Source organism: Girardinichthys multiradiatus, chromosome 11, assembly GCF_021462225.1.
Source record: "Girardinichthys multiradiatus isolate DD_20200921_A chromosome 11, DD_fGirMul_XY1, whole genome shotgun sequence".
Taxonomy (NCBI): domain Eukaryota; kingdom Metazoa; phylum Chordata; class Actinopteri; order Cyprinodontiformes; family Goodeidae; genus Girardinichthys; species Girardinichthys multiradiatus.
The window spans coordinates 19,132,550-19,142,600 of NC_061804.1; positions in this window are offsets into that span (position 1 = coordinate 19,132,550).

Here is a 10,051-nt window from a genome sequence, read left to right on the forward strand (position 1 = left end):
TTTTAATCAGAAAGTAATGCTACTGCAGTACGATTGTTACAAAATACCAATTATTTTTGTTATTTCCTCTAGCTGTTGTTGGAAATAAAGAAAATACTCATGAACTTGTTTCTTCAAAGTCGTACTCTACTGGCAGAACACATTATGAAAATGATTTAAAAATAATTTACCTCCTATAAAATATACAATATGGTGAATTGTGTAACTTTTGTGTTGATTTAAACAAGTTTCCCAGACAGAATTGGAGCACTCGAATTTACAACTTTGAAGAGTAACTAAATCATAAAATAACTTTTTTGTGCAGATAAACTGCATAAATTGGGCCTTAAGGGTGCTATCTTTATGTTACTGTGCACTTTCTTTTTTACATTTTTATGTCCTGAAACTGTCTTAGTGCTGTCCTCTTTGGGTTGAACGGTGGCCACTGCAGTTGAATTTTCCTACTGGTTCAAACAGCACAGCTTGGTACATGTCTACGTCACAGCCCTGGTTCGGGTATAAAACTATCCCACTCAGACACATGTCCCTGAAGCGAGTCAATAGTTGAAATTGCAAGCATTGATCACAGCGTTTTATGCTTTATATATATATATATATATATATATATATAGATAGATAGATAATATTGATCATATGCCCTAGTTGAGGTAATAAAAATCATCCACCTCAAAAGATCTATTTGTGGCGAAACTACCAGCGTCGCTCTGCTCCCTCTACATTTTTCAATATGTCAAATTAAGCTGTCACCTTTCCTTATCCTTCTGTCCGAACCCCCGCTTAACCCCTCGGTTCATCCCCTCACTTGGTCGTGCCCCTCAGTGTCTCTTGGCATTGGCCACTTTGGTGGTGGTTCAGTTACACTTTAAGGAAACATGAAATCTCTTATTCAGTTGTCATTAAATTTAGTGCTTCTCTAATGTTTTATGTAGTCACCTGGTAACTCTTGCATGAAGCTTCAGTTTTGCTTCTGGCATTCATATTTACTTATTACATCTCCTGTCATTAATTCTGTAGATTTTAAAATGAAATACAGCTAACTGTTTGAACCAAAGCTAGCTTGTTAGCATATTGTTTTTTTAAAGCCTTTAATGGATTGTGGCCATTTGTACTCTTCATAACTTAGCTTCTAATTGACAGTACAACAATGGAGTACTGGTCGTTCATTAACAGTGAACAACAGTAAGTAAAAGTGTGTTTCAAACTCTGGAATTGTGGACCAATCAGCTCAATCTGAGAGTTGGATATTTTAGGTTTCTAGGTACCATCAAGTCCGTTGTGCTAAGTTAGGCTGGGCTGAGCCTAATTTGCTTAGTAACAAAGCTTTGTATCTGAAACAGTGCAGTTATAGTTTAAGACTGCAAACCAGTAAAAAAATAAAGAACTTGTGAGATGTTGTAAAAACTCTATTTATAAACCGTTTTAGGAAACCTCAGAGGCAGCACCAAAAGTTCGTGTTTCCTTTTCTCTTCAAAAATGTTTACTTTCAATGGAGCTTTTAAATTGTATTCAAGAATTAATACCAAGTTGAATCTTTGAATCTTTCAGATTCCTTTTCATACTGCTAAAATTGCTGTTGTAGTCTCAAGATGAAATATAAGAAATATAGGTAATTATATAGGGTTTGTGTTGCGTAAGACTTAAAATGGGATTAGTTTTAGCGCTTCCCAGCTAGCCTGCATATTAGCACGTGTTAGCATAAAAGGGGCTTAAGTCATTGGTTTAAATTCTGATATTAACGTTTCCCACATTTACTGGGTAACATCATGTTTCCTGTCAATAATTCAGTAATAAGTGAAGATAAAAAGATAAAACAATCCAGCTGATTGTGTGAACCTGTTAATTTTCTAAATATTTAGCTGAAAGTGGCCAATTCTAACTCTTTACAATATTAATTGATTATACACTTGAAGACAGAATAAGAGTAAAGTTAACTGATGATGTTTCTGTGCTGAGGTGCGCAGGTAGCTGGCTAAATTTGTTTGATTAAATTAAAACAGTTACTACAGGAAATGTTAGAAATATTGTGAATGCAGAACAATCAGCTTATAATCTCAGGTTGTAAGTAATATACACTGCTCAAAAAAATAAAGGGAACACTTAAACGACACAATATAACTCCAAGTAAATCAAACTTCTGTGAAATCAAACTGTCCACTTAGGAAGCAACACTGATTGACAATCAATTTCACCTGCTGTTGTTCAAATGGAATAGACAACAGGGGGAAATCTTTGGTGATTAGCAATACACTCAATAAAGGAGTGGTTCTGCAGGTGGGGACCACGGACCACTTCTCAGTACCTATGCTTTCTGGCTGATGTTTTGGTCTCTTTTGAATGTTGGTGGTGCTTTCACACTTGTGGTAGCATGAGACCGACTCTATAACCCACACAAGTGGCTCAGGTAGTGCAGCTCATCCAGGATGGCACATCAATGCGAGCTGTGGCAAGTAGGTTTGCTGTGTCTGTCAGCGTAGTGTCCAGAGCCTGGAGGCGCTACCAGGAGACAGGCCAGTACACCAGGAGACGTGGAGGAGGCCGTAGGAGGGCAACAACTCAGCAGCAGGACTGCTACCTCCACCTTTGTGTAAGGAGGAACAGGAGGAGCACTGCCAGAGCCCTGCAAAATGACCTCCAGCAGGCCACAAATGTGCATGTGTCTGCACAAACGGTTAGAAACTGACTCCATGAGGATGGTATGAGGGCCCGACGTCCACAAATGGGGATTGTGCTCACAGCCCAACACCGTGCAGGATGCTTGGCACTTGCCAGAGAACACCAGGAGTGGTGTTCTCTGGTGTTCGCCACTAGCACCCTGTGCTCTTCACAGATGAAAGCAGGTTCACATTGAGCACATGTGACAGATGTGACAGAGTCTGGAGACGCCGTGGAGAGTTTCATTGTCCGATGAGCTAACCCCTCCCTCCTACTTCCCCATGTCTAAAGGGATTGCTCAATCCAGCTGTCCATCTAACAGGTCCGGACTTCCCTAAACCTGAAAGATCTTACTAAGTAGGTTTACTGAAAGTTCTGTTTAAGCTGGTGTCGGGATATGACTCGCCTAGCCTCTGACAGCCTTCATCCAAAAGTCTCGCCCTTCTTCAACTGGAGGTCCGGGCGACCGAGTAGCCTATCGCAGTCATCCACACCTTCGACAGTCACTTTTGTTCACGGCTGCTCATTCCCTAATTTACAACTGGCTCTTGGTATATGGGCTAGGTTAATTTTAGTGGCTCAGCATGAGCCCCAAGGGCACTGTTTTAACAAACTTGACTAAGGCAACCTATAAAAACCTCCTAAAATCTCTTAGAACCAGGCAACAAGACTTTTTACCACCAATGAAAAACCAACAATACGGTGACTCAAATAATTGAACGTCCACGATTTAACTGGAATTTTATATGCTTTCTTTAATTATTAATGCTTTTGCAGGGGTCAGTAACAGCTTAAATTCGGCAACACAAAATAATTTCAATAATAGAAATGAATCAATAAACTCAACCTGTCTTTCCCTGATGCTGAAACTACTGAGTTTGAAGAGGCTTTGAAGACAGAGGCTCATCCATCCACCTGATGGAGAAGAATTCTTCTGGTAACAACGAGTGGTTTCTTGAAGGGAATACGACTTAATTTTCAGGTTTCTTCCTTTAAGTGGCAGGCACTGATGCTCCAGGCTTCGATGGTTAAACAGGATCTTTGTTGTTATTTGTCTCCAAAGACAATAGTTTCCAGAGGCTAAAGAGTTGAAGGAAACCCGGGGACATAAATGAAGTTGATTCAGGACTTCCAGAAGCCTGAAACTTAGTGCAATCAGCTGTTCACCGGTCAAGTTCACTTCTGTTGTCTGGATAAAAAGGCTTTAGAGGACATCAGATTCTTAATTTTGAGGCACAGTCCTTTCAGGGCTCACGGGTCGATCCTCTTTGTTAATGCAGTCGATCAGTTGGGCTATGTCTCTGTTCCATCTAAGCTTCTTTTCTCCGTCCGAACCTGTTCGCTGGTCTTCTGCAAGGAAAACAACCCCGTTTCTGCTCTCATCATTGTTTTTATAGCGCTTGATGCTTGCACCGGTTAGGCCCTTATTAGGCTTCGTAGTTATTGCGCAACCTATTCAGCTCAGCTTCTTGATTATTGTTCAATACTTTCATCATGGTCATTGTGACCCACTGATTCTGCTTCTCAGCCTTGGAGATGCCAAAAATAGCCACGCTGGTCTGTAGTCGCATCCTCCCGTCGCTGTCAGCATGCAGCCTGCTCTCGTCACTCCTTGTCATCCTCCAGTTCTTTCCCTAATCTGCTCAGTTTTAAACTTTACACAGTATTACACATTTCATTCTTCAGCTTTCAGCATTCACTTTAAAACATCGTTGCAAAACCATCACTTCATTCTTTTTATTCATGCTTTACAGCTGATTGAGAATGTCAAACCTTAATGTTTTTCCTCTAATTCTCAGTTCTTAACCACATTTCAATCATACATCTTGGAACTTGTTAATCAAAGACTACAAATTTTATTCAATACATGTGAAAGAATGTAAAATCATCATACATAATTTCTTTGGATATACTTGTTTATATTTTTGCAAAAGATTAGACAGATAACATGTGGCAGATAATATGTGGCTCCACACAGGCCTCTCCAGTCTCTCAGCTCCAGAATATGAGAACATGCTTGTTTCACTCCTCACTGCTTCAACTGTGTGTTTTAATAATTATTGCATGGATAACACATAAGGATATAAGGATATTTATTGTAACTTTTATGGAGTTAACTGTGAGCAGTTACTAAATGTTGCATGGATTACATGGAAAGATCTCACCTTATTTTGACACCCGCTTCTTGAGATCAGACTGTATCCATGCCTAAAGTCCAAAAAGTCAGAGAAAATCAAGGTCTGTATCATAAACACACAAGGAGAGGACCTCATCTTCCAAGTAGTCTGAGTAATGTGGTGATCAGGGCACTGGCCTCAAACTCGTCGATGAAGTGGGGATGCATCTAAAGGGGAGATGACACAGGCTCCTTCCGGAGGACAGGTGGTGAGGGGGTCCCATCAGCAATGGATCCCCCTTGCCTATCATTTGAGTCGGTGTCAACAGGGCTATGGATAGGCGAGAGGAGTGGGGGTAAGGGCGAAGGGGGGGAGAAGGGTTGAGGAAGGATCATCGACATTACCTCGGCCAGCCAGCCATCAGACCGCTGTGGAGGACCCGTCTCCTCACGCATGGAGTCACCTATTGGAGAATTCTGGGAGACCAGCTCCTCCAGCGAGACTGGCTGGTGTTGCTCTTCATCATCACCTGCAAAAGTTTGGCAGGTGACGCTCCTGGTGGTGACAGAGGTTTGAGTACTGCTCTCTGCAGTAGTGGTTGACACCTGGCATCCCTGGACCTCGGTGCCCCGAGGAGGCGAATCACGTCGAGTAGATGGAGGGTGGGCAACCAGAACCCATCTTTAGGATCTCTCCAGATGTAACTGATGATGGGGAGATACATTCCCCCTTGCTGTGTCTTTATCTTAAAAGTGTGTGCAGCAGCCCCAAAGGCCGATGTCCAGGTCACCTTGTATCGTGTCTGAAGATTTCGGCTCATGGTCATAGAGATATAGGGAAGATCTCCAAGACCCTCAATGCAGAAAACACTTGTCACTGTAGCATAGTTGACAGCGATAGAGAGACAGTGGTGACACCAGTGCACCTCAGGCGTGACCCAGAGGTATGTGAGCACTGAGGCTGAAATTCCACATCTGGAACAGGAGACTGTGTCCTGGAGAGATAAATTTTGGAGGCCTGTAAGTGGATTTTTCAGGAACATAATGTGAACCCTGGATAATCACCTCCAGGGTTAAAACTAAACAAAGAGATTAACTAATCATAGAAGCATTCGTTCCAGCGGGCGAAAATTAGACTGTAGTGCTAGACTACTTCTCTGTTCCGTCTCTGGGCGGCCAGCCAAAGAGAGCGAAAAGGTGGAGGTTGAGTGTCACTCGACAAGGCATCGGGGGAAGCAGCTGAGTAATGGAAGAAAGCTGCATAGGTCATAAGCCAAACCATAATGGCTAGATCAGAAGAGAGTTGCAGCCAATAAAGGAGAGAGAGCACTCCCCATCCTAAGCTCCAAGCCCCAAAGCTAGCCAATTGTGTGAGCCAAATCCATTTGCCTTGTCCTTTGAGAGAGAGAGTTAATTGCCCTAAATAGGCGATGACGCCAAAAGCTAAGAGTGTCTCCATTATTGCAGTAACTTTGCAGGTGCGCGACGGGTGGCATGGGGTCCGCTCAGCAGTATCTCAAGCACTAAAGCAATGGTGTCAACACAAAGCCACAGTGCTACCATCAGGCTTCTCTTCCAGTCAACACTGACCCTTCCCAAAAGATAGGACGCAAACAGCAACAATGCCACTTCCCATCTGCGTATCCAGAAATGGCCAAAGATTAATTTAGCATAGCCTTGGAGCACGATGAGAAACCGTAACGGTTGGCTGACCGACCAGGCTCCAGTGTGGCAATAGCAAAGCCATCCACAGAGAAGCGCATAAAACTCCACTGTACTCACTTGGACAGGCTCGGAGATAGTGGTGGAATTGGTAGTCATGATGATAAACGACTGCAAAGGCTTAGGCTCAAGCGCTCTCTTCAAACCCGGAACCCAGAGTGACTCAAACTCCCCAAGCCTTGGGTCTTATACCCGGGGTGGCCCCTCCCTCAAAGGGAGTGGCTGATAACTCCTCCTTCCCGGGCTGAGCATGGACCGAAGGAATTGTTGCGCAAGAACTTTACATATTATGACTACAATAATCACTCCTACAGCAGCAAGCAAATAAGGCCATAGCATCATAAACAAATTAGCGATCCAACCTTCAACTACTGAAACCCCTTCCCCTATAATGTGTCCGGCTTCCTGAGCAACTGTAGTAACTACATTGCTGACTGAGTGTCCTAATGTCTCATACCAACTACAAGCATGCTGATACGCTCCTTCCCCACAATTCTTCCAGGTTTCTTTAAGTGGCTTACATGTGAGGTTGGAGTAGAAAAGATTATATCCTACGCAGTCTAAACCCTTATCTATGCTGCCAGAGCATAAGTGCTGTCTAAAAGCATACAATTCGGCCAGAGCAATCACGTGGTCCCAGTACGGTCTCGGCACAGGTCGAGCCTCCACCGAGAGATCTTCTCCACACTCCTCCAATTTTCTTCCACACAACTTCATGTGCATAGGTGTTGTACTCGTTATCATAATGGGATTGGCATAATTCACTCCAACCTGTGAGCTCTTGGCAGGGTCTGCGGGCAAGGCCTATGGTGCACTGAGTATGGGCAGTGTTACACTCCATGCGCCAGGGTCTTGGGTGAACAAATCTTTCCGGCCAATAGAAGGGTTGCAGCCAAATGTCTCGCTCTTTGGAGTAAATCGTTGCTAAATATTGGTATTGAACCCAGTAGTTATCAGTCTGAGACAAACAGGGAATAACCCATTCTTTAACTTCATACTCCTGCAATCCCCACCAGGTTCAGGACCAATCTCTGCTGCGTCCCTCTGCCCAGGCCTGCAGGAGCATCTTTGCTGTTTTGATTTTATTTAGGACGGAGCAGTCATATCGCCATGTTGACATGACTGAAATGTCAGCTTGCCACAGGTCACATCGGGGGGAAGCTCTATTGCTTAACCACACAGAGTTGTTAAGACTGTCAAAAACTTGTTGTGCCACACACTGGTAAATTTTGTGAAAATCTCCTGCCGTTACATTCAATAGTTAATCTGGCTTAGGTAGTTTTTGGACGTACATATCTGCATAAGGAGGTCCTTTCAAACCTTCATGTGTTCGGCTTTCACCCTCTGGGAAGTCTCCTTTGAAGTGAGGAACACCATAAGCCTTCCAAACCCAGGGAAATGTTGTATTCAGCCATTCTTCATGTTCAGTCCAGATAGTTTTCGACCAGGAGGTTATGAAGGAGAGGTAGACTCGATGGGTGTAAAGAGGGGCTAAGGGCAGATAGTTCTGAGTTCTGATTGTTATTGTTGCTCCTACAGAGTATACACCTCTAAATGGGACTACAACCATTTGCACTGCCAGTTGTACCCTCTGGGTGGAGCCAGGGTCAGTGGGTGTGTCTGTCCAATGAGCCACAGTACCTGGAATCTGTAGCACCCTTTCACGATGCCAGTTTTCAGAAGTTACTATGAACTCTCCCACCTTCTGTTTGGGCCTGGCTCCCTGGCTGCCCCAGGCATCTAAACTGGTGGTGAAGTCGTATAGCCCTGTATTCCGAGCACCCCTTTCCTTGGGAGTGTCGGGCAAGTCCTCCAAGGGGAGGTCTGGATTTGCAACAACTTCTAATATTAACTGTCCCCAGGTAGTCAATTCCTAGGCCCCAAACCATCCACTTGGCTGCGCCTGTTGTTCTTCATTGTCAGGAGGTTGTTCGAATGCAGTGCCGACTAAGTCAATGCAGGATTTATATTTCTTGACACTTAGCATCTTCAATGCTCCTTGGGGATTGATTAGGCTGGCTCGGTTTGCTATGGTTCTTCGATTGAGGGCCTTGAAGTTGATTACTGGCTTCTAACCTCCTCCTGCTGACTCTGGTTTCTTTACTGCTTGAATGGGACTGTTAGTGATGGGATTTAGCTCTTCTCTGATGATTCCTAGAGCACTCAATTCTTTTACTATTTTATAAATTTCTTCAACAGCACCCGGGTTCAGGGGATACTGTCGAACAGGTGGATGCACTCCCCCTTCTATGAGGTGTACATACTTCGGTCCCAGGTCTCCACAGTCGTTCTTGAACCGGGTCACATTAGCTGAGGTGATGATCTTCCGTAACTTCTCTTTCCCAGCCGGGGAGAAGTCGCTTTCTTTCAGCTTCTGTTCAGTTACTTCTGGCACATCTACTGCTTTGTACCACTCTTGAGCCCCGGTTCCACTCTGAGTCAATCCTACTTTTACTAACCTTGACCGTAGCTGGCTCAGCCTTTGAGATAGAGAGCTGCGCTTTCCCCATGGTTTGTTGAGTTCTTTCAAGTCTGTGACGGTGATGAGGTTGTATGGACCCTTCATCCAAATGATTCCTTGCCAAGTTCCATACGGCATCTCTTCCACGGTCCCGTTGGCAAATTGGACCGTAAGGTATCCTGTCGTCTTTAGGCCTCTGCGAGTCATGGATACCTCAGCCCCGGTGTCCACTAGATAGGGTTCTTCTCCGACTTCTGTGTAGATTTCGTCCCCCTTAAGCACATGCCACACTGGTGCAAGGCGCTGACCTCCATCCTTGCGCAGTCTAGCTCTTCTGATCGGGGAGTCTTCATCATGCATGTCTTCCAACACCAACCTCCTATAATGGCTTTGAGCTGTTCCTTGCTTGTCTAAGGTGATGGGCTGTTACATGGTTCAGCCACAACGTTTTAGCTTCGTCACTTTCAGTAGCATTGGTAATCATCGGCCGCACATCTTTGATGTAATCCTCATTACTTTCTTCTGATCTTTTCTCTCTAACTAAGGTCTTGATCTTTTTGTACTCATGAAAAACATCAGCGTCAGGGCTGGATGCCGTGTGTTGTTCAGACATTTTCCTTATAGGCTTGCTTGTGGAGCGTGGTGTTGATGGCAGTGGAGGTTCTTCCTCTTCTTCCTCGGCTGACAGCTCATCAACATGTCACTCAATCTCTTGTGCATACTTGTATGCGGCTTTCTTTAGTCTTCTTAACATCACATCATGCACAACTCCAACATAAGCAGATCTGAACTTGCTGGTCAGGGGCTGATAAGTTGCTAGGGTGTGGTAGGATGGCATCATTAGGATGTTGACCCATTCTCCAACTGTTGCTTTTACCCTGAGTTCGACTTTGTCTTCCAGGCGATCAGCCCATACAGCCGGGATGTGATAGTCTCTCTGTCCAGCTTCTGGTATGTACGCTCGACGGCCATCGTTCGCTTGAACCGGCCCCCATGTCAGGTCTCTGGCCATTCTTTCTGAGACCCGGTAGATGTCAAACACTTCCACTGCTTTCTTTTCCCCTTTTCTCTGTCCTACTTTGAGTAGCTTGTGAGGGGTT